We start from the raw sequence: 14305 nt of genomic DNA on the forward strand, positions 1-14305 counted from the left end.
ATGATCCATATGGGCTTCCTCCTGAGGTTCCCACCATCACAGAAGCCAGTCTTCAGCCAATTCGATTCACTCCACGTGATATCAAGAAACGGCTGAGCGAACTGGATACAGCAAAGGCTATGGACCCCGATAATGTCCCGGCTGTTGTGCTGAAGACTTGTGCTCCAGAACTAGACGTGCCTCAATCCAAGCTGTTCCAGTACAGCTACAACACTGACATCTATCTGATAATGTGGAAAGCTGCCCAGGTATGTCCTGTCCACAAAAAGCAGGACAAATCCAATCCAGCCAATTACTGCCCCATCAGCCTACTCTCAATCATCAGCAAAGTGATGGAAGGTGTCTTCGACAGTATTAGTCGGCACTTACTCACCAATAACCTGCTCACTGATGCTCAGTTTGGGTTGTGTCAGGACCACTCCACTCCAGACCTCATTACAGCCTTGGTCCAAACATGGACAAAGAAGCTGAATTCCAGAGGTGAGGTGAGAGTGACTGCCCTTGACATCAACATAGAAATATACATAGAAGATAGGAGCAGGAGTAGGCCATTCGGCCCTTCGAGCCTGCTCCGCCATTCAATGAGATCATGGCTGATCATCCAAATTCAGTACCCTGTCCCTGCCTTCTCCCCATATCCCTTGATCCCTTTAGCCTTAAGAAATATATCCAACTCTTTCTTGAATATATTTAATGAACTGGCCTCCACCGCCCTCTGTGGCAGAGAATTCCACAGGTTCACCACTCTCTGGGTGAAGAAATTCCTCCTCATTTCAGTCCTAAATGGCTTACCCCTTATCCTTAGACTATGACCCCTGGTTCTGGACTCCCCAGCCATCAGAAACATCCTTCCTGCATCTAGTCTGTCCAGGACGAACAGAATTTTATAGGTTTCGATGAGATCCCCTCTCAATCTTCTAAACTCCAGTGAGTATAAGCCCAATCGACACAATCTCTCCTCATATGTCATTCCTGCCATCCCAGGTATCAGCCTGGTGAATCTTCGCTGCACTCCTTCCATGGCAAGAATGTCCTTCCTCAGGTAAGGCGACCAAAACTGCACACAATACTCAAGGTGTGGTCTCACCAAGGCCCTGTACAACTGTAGCAAGACATCCTTGTTCCTGTACTCGAACCCTCTTGCTACGAAGGCCAACATACCATTTGCCTTCTTAACCGCCTGCTGCACCTGCATGCTTACCTTATGCGACTGGTGCACAAGAACACCCAGGTCTCTTTGCACTTCCCCTCCTCCCAAGGCAGCATTTGACCGAGTGTGGCATCAAGGAACCCTAATAAAACTGAAGTCAATGGGAATCAGGGGGAAAATTCTCTACTGGCTGGAGTCATACCTAGCATAAAGGAAGATGGTTGTCGTGGGTGGAGGTCAATCATCTCAGCACCAGGACATCGCTGCAGGAGTTCCTCAGGGCAGTGTCCTAGGCCCAACCATCTTCAGCTGCTTCATCAATGATCTTCCCTTCAACATAAGGTCAGAAATGGGGCTGTTTGCTGATGACTGCACTGTGTTCAGTGCCATTCGCAACTCCTCAGATAATGAAGCCGTCCATGCCCACATGCAACAAGACCTGGATGACATTCAGGCTTGGACTGATAAGTGGCAGGTAACATTCATGCCACACAAGTGCCAAGCAATGGTGATCTCCAACAAGCGAGAGTCTAACCACCTCCCCTTGACATTCAATGGCATTACCATCGCTAAATCCTCCAGCATCAACATCCTGGGGGTCACCATTGACCAGAAACTTAACTGGACCAGCCACATAAATATTATGGCAACAAGAGCAGGTCAAAGGCTGGGTATTCTGCGGCGGGTGTCTCCACTCCTGACTCCCCAAAGCCTTTCCACCATCTACAAGGCACAAGTAAGGAGTGTGATGGAATACTCTTCACTTGCCTGGAAGAGTGTAGTTCCAACAACACTCAAGAAGCTTGACACCATCCAGGACAAAGCAGCCCACTTGATTGGCACCCCATCCATCACCTTAAACATTCACTCCCTCCACCACCAGCATACCGTGGCTGAATTATGTACCATCTACAAGATGCACCGCAGCAACTCGCCAAGGCTTCTTCAGCAGCACCTCCCAAACCCGTGACCTCTACCACCTAGAAGGACAAGAGCAGCAGGTGCATGGGAACACCACCACCTCCAAGTTCCCCTCCAAGTCACACACCACCCTGACTTGGAATGATATCGCCGATCCTTCATCGGCACTGGGTCAAAATCCTGGAACTCGCTACGTAACAGCACTGTGGGAGTACCTTCATCACACAGACTGCAGCGGTTCAAGAAGGTGGCTCACCACCACCTTCTCAAGAGCAACTAGGGATGGGCAATAAATGCTGGCCTTGCCAACGACGCCCACATCCCATGAACGAATGAAAATAAAAAAATGTCACTCTCAAGATGTTATTAAGACCCAATGGCACTACAACTGCTATCCACTGGAATTATACTGTTTTCACCCTTGTACGTATCCCAAATAAACAATTCAGAACTAACAGAACATCTACACAAGCAGTCATTGATTTAGTATTAAATGCATTAAAATATTTTGCAAAACAGAAAGGAGTTCAGCTTCATATATATGTCTTGTTTACAGAAACAGGTTTGCTGATGAATAATAAAAGCAATATATAAACTCAACAACATTCTTTGTAATTTTCTATGCAGAGGAAATAAGCTTCAAATGCTGTAAAACAGACTAACATTACAAACACAATCTGGCTCGCAAGCAGTATCATTATTGCTACTTAAAGCAATATTCAGTATCTTAGCCTGTGAGAAAGGAAAAGGATGAGAAAGTACTCCGTTTTTTTCCTATATAATACCGTATATAAATTACAACATTTCAGGAAAATTGAAACAACTGAAATTAATAGAGTAAAATAGCTTTTGCTCAAGCACCATGAATTTAGATGGACTAGGAATCTTTGGTTAAGCGTTAGATGAAAGTCCATTAGAAGTTTATTAAAATGGAAATTTATCTTAGTGAGTGAATAAAAGCCGTAATTGAAATTATCATTTTATCCTGCCAAATGCGAACTGTTGTTAAAAGGGAGAAGTTAACATTTTACTAAAAAGTGAAATGGTTTTTCTTATCTGGAGCAAATGAGAGTTTTTTTCCGGGTGTTGTTTTGAACTACAAAGGCTACAGATAGTTCGCGATGCAGGGCTCCCACTGCCTCACTGCTCATCTTGATGCATAGAAATAGATTGCATTAATCAAACATTTTCACATTGTTATTTAATCTGGTTACAATTAGCTGAGAACTGCACATCCCTGAAGCCTATCAGACATGCCAGATAGCCTGTAATATACTGTCTCTACAATCACATGCTGACAGTACTTTACAAACCAGATTTTTATAATGCAGCATGAAATTACGATGTGATGTTGCTTCACCACAAAAGTTTTTAAACAAGCCTACCCAATGATAAGGTTCTGCATACCTGCATCAAACTGCTGAACATGACAAGGTCAAGTTCACTACATTTTTTGATGGGATTTCATTTGCAAATCAACCATTTGAATGGCACGAAGATGTTCTCTTTCTTCACTGTAGATGTAAGTGGTAATTCTGTAACTTTACATGGTTTATGTTCTTTAGTCAAAGCACACCCAGGATTTCAGCTTCAGCTCTTTATATTGGTCTTCTTTTAAGTTGAATTCCAGGAGCCTGGTGGCTGTGAGCATGTTATCAATGTTTACACTGTTAAATCCAATTTCTGTAGACTGGCAACAGGCTCATAGACCCTATTTTATTGCAGGATGGGATCCTTCCATGCGAGTGGCCAAGGCGATCAACAAGCTCGGCGTATGGTGAGGCCTGGAGAGATTTTAACTTCCAGGCCTCATTTCCATATATAGGCCCCGACTCCTGCCCAAACGCGGCAAAAAATCATTGCTTGGCCGTCAGGCGGGAACAAAAAAAAACGAGTGGCAGGAGGCAGGAGTGGGAATAATCTCGGCAGTCAGGTAAGTGGTCGGGGGGGGGGGCGGTGGTGGGCTGGTGGCAGTTGGCAATTGGGAGAAGGAGGGGGAAACACAGGGCAAGGGAGATCCAAGGTATCCTGCTCCTCCTGACCCACAAGGACAACATAAATCCCAGAACTGATTTGCAGACAGAGTCCAATTTAAAAGACCAACATAAATTATATAAGAAATGAATTGAATTTATTGCAGAATTAAGCTGACATCTGAAATTTACTATTGGGTTAAACAACGCAAATGCAAAACAAGTTGGCCTAGAAATTGGGTTTTGGCTTAGCCAGGGCTTTAGCGCCGGAAATTAGTGCCGGCGCTAAGTCCCCTGCGCGCGCCAAAAATTCAGTGGCGCCGCGCCCAAACGGCTGCCGGCGCTACTGAAGGGTCTTAGCGCCTGGAAAAGGGCGCTAACTGCCGTTTCGCGCCGCAATTCCGGCGCTGCGGCACCCGATGCGGTGCGGCAGGCTGGAGAAGTGCAGGCCTCCTCCTTCCGTTAAGGAGGAGCTGCCTGCACCCGGCCGCGGCCCGCGCAAATCTGCTTAAAAATGAGCCCGGCACCTCGGACAAGTGCCGGGCTTGCATCTGTTCCGGGGGGGGGTGGAGAGAAGTCCGGGGAGGGAGCTGCGGGCAGGCGGCCGGCGGGAAAGCGGCCGGCCGCCGCGGGGCCTTTAATGCACCGGCGCTAACTGCAGTAAGGCACCTCTGACAAAACGCTGGTTGCGGCTGCCACGGGCGAGGCGGCCGCAACTCAATTTCGGAGTTCGGGCGGGTTACCACGGCAACCGGGGCGCTGCGCACACCGATGACGTCATCGGTGCCGGCGCAGCGCTACCGGAGCAACGCCGATTTAGGGCCCCAGGGAATTTCACTACTGGCCATAACTCCGGCGCAAGGCCCTCTAGCGCTAAGGCTACTGAATTTTCAGCCGGTTATGTGCTAGCATTGAGAGGTTTGCGTGACTCCAAATCTAAACTATAGTTAAGATTTGAAACTTCATTTTTCAGATTCTCTGATCTCTGGATTAGGACTTGACCAACTAAAAGTTTAATTTTAAAATTTTGCCAGCTTTGATGCCTGTGCCGAAAGACCTGATGTGCCCTATATACACCATCTAAACTCCAGACTCATCCAAAAAGGTCAAACCTAAATAATTTTAATTGTTCCACTTTGCCTCAATTAGATTTTGAAACAACTGCAGACCACATCCCTCCTAACATGAATGCTCTGCTTTCAATACAATTTCTATGCATTGCTTCTGAACATAAGGGGGAGTATCAGCCTACAATTTATCACTGGCAGTAATTTAGGTGAAATTATGCAAATTTACCACCTCAACAACCATAATTGAACAGCTTGACCTTCATTGACAAGTATGGGTTAGCTTCTGCTGCCAGTGAGTCCTCTGTGATGCAAATGTAAAATCACCAAATTAAAAATTTTGGTTGAGTAGTTTTCAAAAGAGAGGAACACAATTAAAAGATAACTGGATCTGCAACAAAACGGGCCACATCTCCAATGTGCCGTAATGCATGCACTGAAATAGCAGGAATAGTAAATAAAACAATGCAATTCATAAGGGATTCACAGAAATATAAGAGATTTAATAACCTTCAAGGAATGGCAGAATTCAAAATAACTCACAACAAACTGAGGGAATAAAGCTTTCAGCTGAAGCAGCAGGGCACCAAATCCACAGACAAACTCCTCTAATTCTGATAAAATAATTTATTTTTCTATATTTTACTATATAGAATCTTACATCACCGAAGGAGGACATTTGGCCCATTGTGCCTGTGTCGGCTCTTTGAAAGAGCTATCCAATTAGTCCAATCATTTACAATGTACAGATACAGAAAATATAGGTTCACTTGACACAGATGGCAATACTACCTTTATAGTATTTTTGACACTTCTGTAATGCTCATTGTCTTCTTGTGTCTGCATTCTATAAATTTAAATATAATGATAGCTTCATAGTCCAATGTAGTATACTCTGTAAAACAAATAATTAGGTCCTTAGATGATGTTGTGTACAAATCATCAATTCATAATTTCATAATTTCTAATACTGTCACGGTGAATTATCTACAACCAACTCAATAAGTGACTCTTCAGGTGAGTAGTCCATCCTGGCATTTGATGGCTTCATGGAAAGGGAACAAATTCAGAACGTTCTGGAGAGATGGTATCTGAGAAGCAGCAGAGCTCAAGTCAAGTCAAACATACGAAGAAAAATGGAAGGAACCTTCACAGCTTCATGTCAGAAAGCAGTAAAAGATATCTGAGGCATGAGCTAAGAAAGAAAAAAGATCACATCAGGATTGCAAACCACAATCCACCTGCCCCACACCAGGAGACAGGAAATGCCAAGAAGATACATGGCACTGAAAATGTGTAAGCTACTGTGCAATCTACTGTACAACAAATGCAAAGTAGCCTGCACTAACAATAGCAAGGTTATGCAGCCAGTTGGCATAATAGTCAATCTGTTAACTACACTAATCTATAATCAGTCACCCTGCTTCATGCAGCTCAGGGGTGTAATGAGTCAAAGCTCTTCCAAGTTGTCTGGTAGCCCAGTCTGACAGAATTGAGAGGACAGCGTAAGTTATTGTTGCTGATGTTCCACTTCTATCTGAGGCTCCTTATGCAGATTCAGTTCTGATACGTATTCATCTACTGATGCTAAGGTTATTTAGTTATGAAGTAAATGATTAGTGTTACTTTGTTATTTTACATTCATTATTCTTATTCTTAAGTGAAGACCTGTTAAATCAAACATTGTTTTGCATCATGTTCTTTTCCCTTGATGCATATAAATCAGCTACCATTTCATATTAAAAATCAGCAAAAGTAAATCCAAAGGAAACTAGCAATTGCCCACATAGGATAAATCCCCAACCCCACGTTGGGCTGTCACTTTCTGGATTGTTCTGTCCCATGTTGTATTCCTTTAACCTTTGGGTCTTAGTTTGCTTAATTTACACATATAGGTGACTTTCCTGGTATCTTCTAATTTGCTACAAAATATGTTAATATTGTTAGTGCTCCTTCAAATTAAGTACATCACCATCATTGCCAAAATTATTATTTTTCAAAAAATGAAACTTTGCTTAAAGTATTTAAAAAACACATTTGGGATTGAATCATAGTGAACGATGGAGGCACTGTGGCTGTAAGAGTCATAGCAGATTTATATTATGCAATGCAAGAAAACTGAAATGTCTGAGAGCAATCATCGCTGTATGTCAACTGAAGATATTAAACCTTACTTCCAATTTGACTTTGATAGCATGCTCCCTAAAGAGCAACACGGCATTAAGCTGATTTATTTAGATAATATCTGCTCACTAATAACTGTTTTAATTGGTTTTGTAGTCAAAGTACCCTATCTACTACAGTCAGTTTAATATTCTGTGGAAACTGAAAAGTAATGATAATAACTATTAGTTTTTTTTTGGCCAGCTAGGTGTCTGACCTGAGTGGAAACACATCAATACATTTAATAGTCTTCCAAGCAAGTTGCACATATAGAACTGCTGTTTGTCTGAAATGGAATGCACACTCTGGGCTGGATTTTCATTCAGCAGTCAGGAAGGAGGTGGGACAACAACTTTCGGGTTTTAGTCCCGCCTCCATTGATGTCCGGCCAATCCACTCGATTTTCCCTTGATTGACCTTGTTGAGCCCACCCAGCGGGCTCAGCAGGCCAGTTAAGGGCCGCCCGGCAACAGGTGACGTCACAGACTGAAATTTCATCTGTCAAGAGTTTTTAACAGATGAAATATCAGTGTTTCACAGCTGTTTGAAGCTGTCAAACATTGACAGTCTGACTTCTAACCTGAGTCTTTCTACGCAAACTCAGTTAGAACTCACACTGGCACTCAAAGCTGAAGGCTGTCACTTTTGACAGATCGCAGCCATTCAGCTTTCAGTGCCGGCTGAGTGATGGACTCCCGACGCCTAGAGGAAGAAAGGCTGTTAAGGTAAGTACAGGTAATTTAAACTTCTTTACACACTTCAGACACACCAAACACACTTACCGTTGCACTCATGCACCCATCACTCACCTGAACACCAACATCGCGGCCCCTCCAAGTCCTTCAACCCGACGGCCCGCCTGCTCTAACCTGGCGTGGTTTGGAGCCGTCGGGAATCCCACACGACACCCCACAAAATAGGGATTAGGCTAAAAACTGCCCGTTAACAGGCAGTTAATTGACACTAATCCCTTTCCGCCTCGGGTCAGCGGGTCCCAGTGTGGAGCGGGTCCCCACCTCCTCTGAAACTTACGTGGAGGAGGGTTTTGGGCGGGATGGTGTCGGGAGCCCCGAATTTGGGATTTTTGCCCCCCACACGCCTAAAAACCCGCCTCACGGCACACTGAACATCTGGCCCTCTGTCTCCCATTTACATACGGCCAGAGAATTTAAATAAAAGAACCTGCATTTATATAGCACCTTATCAGTTTCTCAGGACATCTCAAAACACTTAACAGCCAATACTTTTGAAGTAGTCACTTGTTTTGTAGGCTAACAGAGCAGCCAATTGTGCACAGCAAGGACCAACAAACAGTGAAAGAGATGAATAGCCTCTTGATCTGTTTTTGGTAGTGTTGGTTGAGAGCGAAACGTTGACTAATACACTGAGTGAACTCTCTCCTCTTCTTTGAATAGTGCCACAGGGTCTTTTGTGCCCACCTGAGCAGGAAGACCAGACATTAGTTCAGTGTCTCACTGAAAAGACAGCACCACCAATGATGTAATGCTGTTTAAATACTGCACTGAAGTGTAGGCCTAGATTGCGCGCTCAAGCCCTGGGGTGGGGCCCAGTTTCACAAATATCTGATTCAAAGTTGAGAGTGCTACCAAATGAGCCAAGTTGACACAAGTTTCCAAAGTCAACACTCAGAGACCCCCAAGTGTTTGTAAAGGTACTGCTGGAGTTTAACAGGAGTACTAAATTTCCTGCTGCTATCTACTACAATATAGTGAGGTTGATATGTGAAAGCTACAAAATAACACTAATGAGCATTAGTGCTGGCTTACTGTTAGTGATTATAGCCCCAAAAAGCTGCAGTCATTCAGTGTATTCCCACCATAACTTCAGTGGAACTATGCCAAAATGGTTGGAAACTAGGCCAGGATATGCTCCTGGCCTAGTGTTGAAGTTTCTGGGGTGGCCTGTTCGGGGTGGAGCCTCTTCCCAACCCAACATAAGTGATGAAGGGTCATTGACCTGAAACGTTAACTCCGTTTCTCTCTCCACGAATGCTGCCTGGCCTGCTGAGTGTTTCCAGCATTTTCTGTTGTTATTTCAGATTTCCAGCATCCGCAGTATTTTGCAATTGTATAAGTGGGGTGGTGCTGACGACTCTGAACATCAGAGCTCCTGCACCCCTGGCCTTCATTGGGACCCAGAAAATGGTTGGTGATATGCCTGGTGTTCCTCACCAATAGGGGCGGAAGTGGAGCCCACCTGAGGGTCCAGGCCAGGATCAAGGGTTGGATTTCCAATGATCAGGGCATGAGATTTTTTTTCTGTAGGTTTTAAAGCAAGGAACATGCAAAAGTTTCTTGCAGAAGGGGGAGCCAGCATCCCCAGGCCGCAGACGGTTCTACCAGACTTTCCAGGCCCTCCCAGATGGTGGGAAAATTAGGGAATCTTTTCCGATCCTGGAAAATTCATCAGCGTCAGTAACAGAGGATCCTGGCAGATTTTTGAGGCCAATATATTGTCATGCTAAATGTGCAGCTTGTTCAGGCCAGGTATGTAACACTGGCGTTGTCTAGATTTTGTGCATTTATTTCTCTTTTATTTGTTTTTATGCTCCTTCAACTTTGCCCTAACAATCTGTTTCAACTCCAACTTCAGAAAAACACCTTCTGCTGCACCAGTGTGGCATTTATTTCTATTTTCTGCTCCAATCATTCTTAGGCCTGTCTGAGTGACACTGCCAATTAGTGCCAAACTAGGGGCTAGGGGTAGTGTTGTGCTGTCAGTCCATGTCTACTAGAATGCTTCTTTGCCTGTTATTGTTTCCACCCTCAATGGCAAGGAGCCAGGAATCTTAGTTGACGCTATGCTAAATTTGTAAAACCAATGCAGAGCAGCCATCAACAACAGAGCCAAAACAGTAGAATACAAGTCAGAGGAGATAGAGATTGAACTGGTCAGACCACACCTTGAATACTGTGCCCAGTTCGGACTGCAAGAAGCAAAAGAGACATTCAAGTGCTCGAGCAATGCAGAGAAGAACCATGAGGCTGATTCCCTAGTGTCAGGGGTCTGAGTTGTTAGGGAAGACTGAAGGAACTTGAAGAATCTGAGGTGGGGGAGGCAATAATTCAACTTCTGTTGGGGGCAAAAAACATTGATTTTCCTTTCCATGGTGGCCGATACACTACTGCCTGTTTTGTGCTTCCGCCGAAGTTGAATTCTACCCCCATGATCATATAGTGGTATATAAGGTAGTCGAGGGAATGGAACAGGTAAATCCAGAATATTAAATTAAAGTGCAGGATTAGAAGATGGCATTACAGATTTAAACCAGTAAAAGATAAGTTTAGGACTGATATCAGGAAATTCTTCATACAAAGAGTGATCAACACTTGGATTGGACGTCCAGATAGGGTAATGGAGGTGAAAGCCATGAAATAATTTACGAAACATTTGGATGCTGAAATGAAGGATTTTAGGAGCTATCCAATGGATCAATTAAAATGGACTGAATGGTCTTCCTTATCTGTAATTATCTTTTCATATGAACAGGAGGTGGGAGATGGCCATAACGGCAATCCACCAGCCAGAAATTAGCTGGGTAAGCCCAGCGTTAGACTTGAGGCTACGCACTGTACTACCCAGTTCATTCCTTTCGGTGGTGTTTATAGGCAGGTAAGTTTCATTCTCTCTTTTAATAATTCAAATTTCCTTACCTGATTTTTAATTTTATTTAATTTTAAATTGGCGTCCCTCATACCTCTCTTCTCCGCCGTCAATTTGTCTCTGGCCTCTTGCTCCCTTGAGTCATCACGCTGTTTGCCTCTAGCCAATCAATCACGGCTCCCTGTCATTTGCTGGCTTCCCAGCCATCTTCCTCTCTCTCTCTGCCCCATTCTCACTACTCTCTGCCCCAGCTCTTCTGTTAAAAAAACCTCCTAGTCCGGCTCCACTCCCGCTCCTCCCTCTCCCAGTCACTTCAACTGTCCTGCTGGTGCCTACTACCGCACCACAGAGGATTATCCCTCTCTGTCTTGCTCTCTGGTTGCCCTGCTGCAGCTCATTGCCTTGCTGCGGCCTACTCCCCACTGTCAATGAGGGCAGCCCATGGTCAGCTGCCGTACAGGTGCCTACTCCTGCAGATGTGTGTCTTGCTCTAAAAATTACTTCCTGCAGCCAGAATAGCTCCTGTAACTGGCTGTCCCACTGGGGCTAACTCCTGGCTCTTTGGCCTTGCTCTCAATTCTGCCCTGCTTTGCTTCAGTGCAGTTTATTTAATTAATTTAACACCCCCATTCCGAACCAAGCTTATTTAATTAATTTCACCCCCTGGTTGAGTGCTTGGTTTATTAAAATAATTTCACCCTCCATGTTCAGTGCTGAGCTTATTTAATTACTTTGATCCAATTCCCCAACCAAAGGAGTAATGTCATCATAATTGAAATCAGCATTCAGAGGACACCTTTTAAACCACAACATATCTTGACTCCTCGTGCGCAACACTATGCAAAATCAACTATACAGTACATATATGAATATATATAATATATATTTTCAAATAAGCTACAAAGCTTAGCAATGTAGAATGATGCACTGCATCAAAACCGTCCTCCAGATCCATCAATTCCACAAAACACAGCTGAACAAGGAGCAGCAGGTTGATGGAACATGGCAACATACCGCCAGCATATTTCAAATGTGCAAGTACATTGATGCAACCCAACCCTCTGACAAAACATCACTAGAGGCTTTAATGATAGCTAGATAGATATATATCTAATGCAGATAAATAGAAAGAGAGGAAACTGTTTCTATTTCCCTCCTGAACAGCATGCTTTAAAGGTTATTTTTCAACAATAAAACTTTACTTCATGAAGACTAACACCACAATTCCAAACAGAAAAACAGTCAACCATTTAATTATTAACAAAGTACGAGCATATTTTTTCAAAATTCTTTTAGAAAATATCATAGAGTGGGTAACATGCTCATGTCATTGTATGGTTCAGTGCTTGGCCAGCTATGGATGGGCACACAGGAACTATCGAGCTTTTCGAAGGGCATTGCTGTGTTGGGTTGGGTCACTGTACTTGTGCAACTGGAATAAGGTAACGTGCTGTCATTTTCTGCCTAGTGTTAGGCTGCTATTCACTGCCAGTGTGTATTGGGGATTGATGAAGGGGCACTTTTATGGCCTTGAAGGATGGTTTCGATGCAGTGCACCATTCTTTATTGCAACGGTTTATAGCCCATTTGAACAACAACTCTCATGAGAGTATCAACCGTATGTGTCAAAACATTTTCAACATCTCTGCTTCCTTCTCTGAGCACATGCACCATTAATTTCCTCAGGGGTCCCCTGATCACCCGCTGTAACTTCGACAGAAGACCAGCGGGACCCTGGAGAAACGGCAAAAACAGCCATTTATGCCATTTCTCTGTGGCATCCATCGATCTTCCGCCAAAGTAATGATGGAAAATCAGGGAACTCCTGTGGAAATTTTACCATGGAGCTTATACATCAATCCCACCTCTGAGTACTAGATAGCTCTATGCACCTTAAAAATATCATTACAAATATCATGTATGATGACATCTTTTTAAAAATTTAGTTAAGTCTTCTCAAGACAATAGTTATAATGCTGTCTTTCTGACTTTTGCCACATCAGCTGCAATGAGTTTCTTCAGTTCTCATCTGAACCAATAGGGGCAGCACCTCACAGCAACAGTGCAATTATCTCAGGGAGGGAGTAAGGTACCTTACTGAAAGCAGACTTCCTGTATTTTGCGTCAAAGCACCGTGTTATGGTGACTGCATAAATCAAATACTGGGGTAGAGTTTCCGCATATTTACGCTGTAATATCAGTGAAATCCGGTGGAATCGGCCAAACCAGCATAAAAGATTGGGGAATTTTAAACGCAAGTGAGTTACACCCAAAACCACTTGTCTTCATGCTTTCTGTGATCTTTTATACTGCTTCAAGGTTCAATTCGCCAGGATCAGGCCCTGCCCAAAAAACTAGCCACGTCCCAGGTCACAATTGCAAGATTCCACCGATTGAACTGGTTCAGGAAGGCTCTACAAATTGGGCTCATTTTGTTAGGTGCATAGGCACTAGCAGTCACATTTTAAAAGATTTTTCACAACAAAAATTATTTAATTTACTAAGAAACTGACTAGTGTACACCAATTAAACTATAAAATGGTTCAGTAAAGTTTTTATAAGTCATTTTCAGTGATTTTAAATCAGGTTACTCACAGGTGGAGGACTGGACACACTTATTAAAAATGCTTATTTTTGCTGATAAACCATTTTCAGCTGTATTAATAAAATTGCACCTGGTTACCACTCTTAAATACACCAAGGAAAACATTTTAATGGATCGGACCCCCCCCCCCCCGCAACACCGCAACCGGACCCCTGCCATGATCACCAACCCCTCCATCTCTGCCCCGAGATCACCGACCCCCCACCTCTGCCCCCGATCTGTAACCGACACCCCGTGATCACCCCCTGACCCTCCAAACCATGCTGTAACCACGCCTCCCCTCCAGCCCCCCCAACCCTCCCTCCACCCCCGCCGCGATCTTTAACTCGAGGAGCAGGAAACCTAGAAACCTATCTGCTCCCAAACTGCGCCTTCTGGAGCGTTCCCCGCCTGACAGGGAGCCAAGCCCATCAATCAGGCTGGCTTCCGGGCAGGGATCCTGCTAAAAAAACACACATGCTGTGGAGTTAAAAAACCCACAGCGTTCGGGGAAACCCAGACTTCGGTGCTTTGGGCATTGTATTGCTCGATTCCGAGTGTTTCTAATTAAGCCCACTAATAGTAGTGACTGAATAATTCAAATTCTCTTCATATTACATTTGATTACAGATATTTCTGGAATTTTTATCAATGTTTTGGGGATCATATCCTGCGATTTTGTTCACTTTTCCTTGAAAACCTCAAATCAGTGGCCTCATTTCTGTGGGCACTAATAATTCTTCCTGGACTGCCTCACCTTCCCAGTCACACGCAAAAGGCAAAGGACCTTGTCGGGAAACAAACTGGGATATATCAAATTGCG

Source organism: Somniosus microcephalus, chromosome 13, assembly GCF_052327205.1.
Source record: "Somniosus microcephalus isolate GS21.2 chromosome 13, FLI_Smic_1.0, whole genome shotgun sequence".
Taxonomy (NCBI): Eukaryota; Metazoa; Chordata; class Chondrichthyes; order Squaliformes; family Somniosidae; genus Somniosus; species Somniosus microcephalus.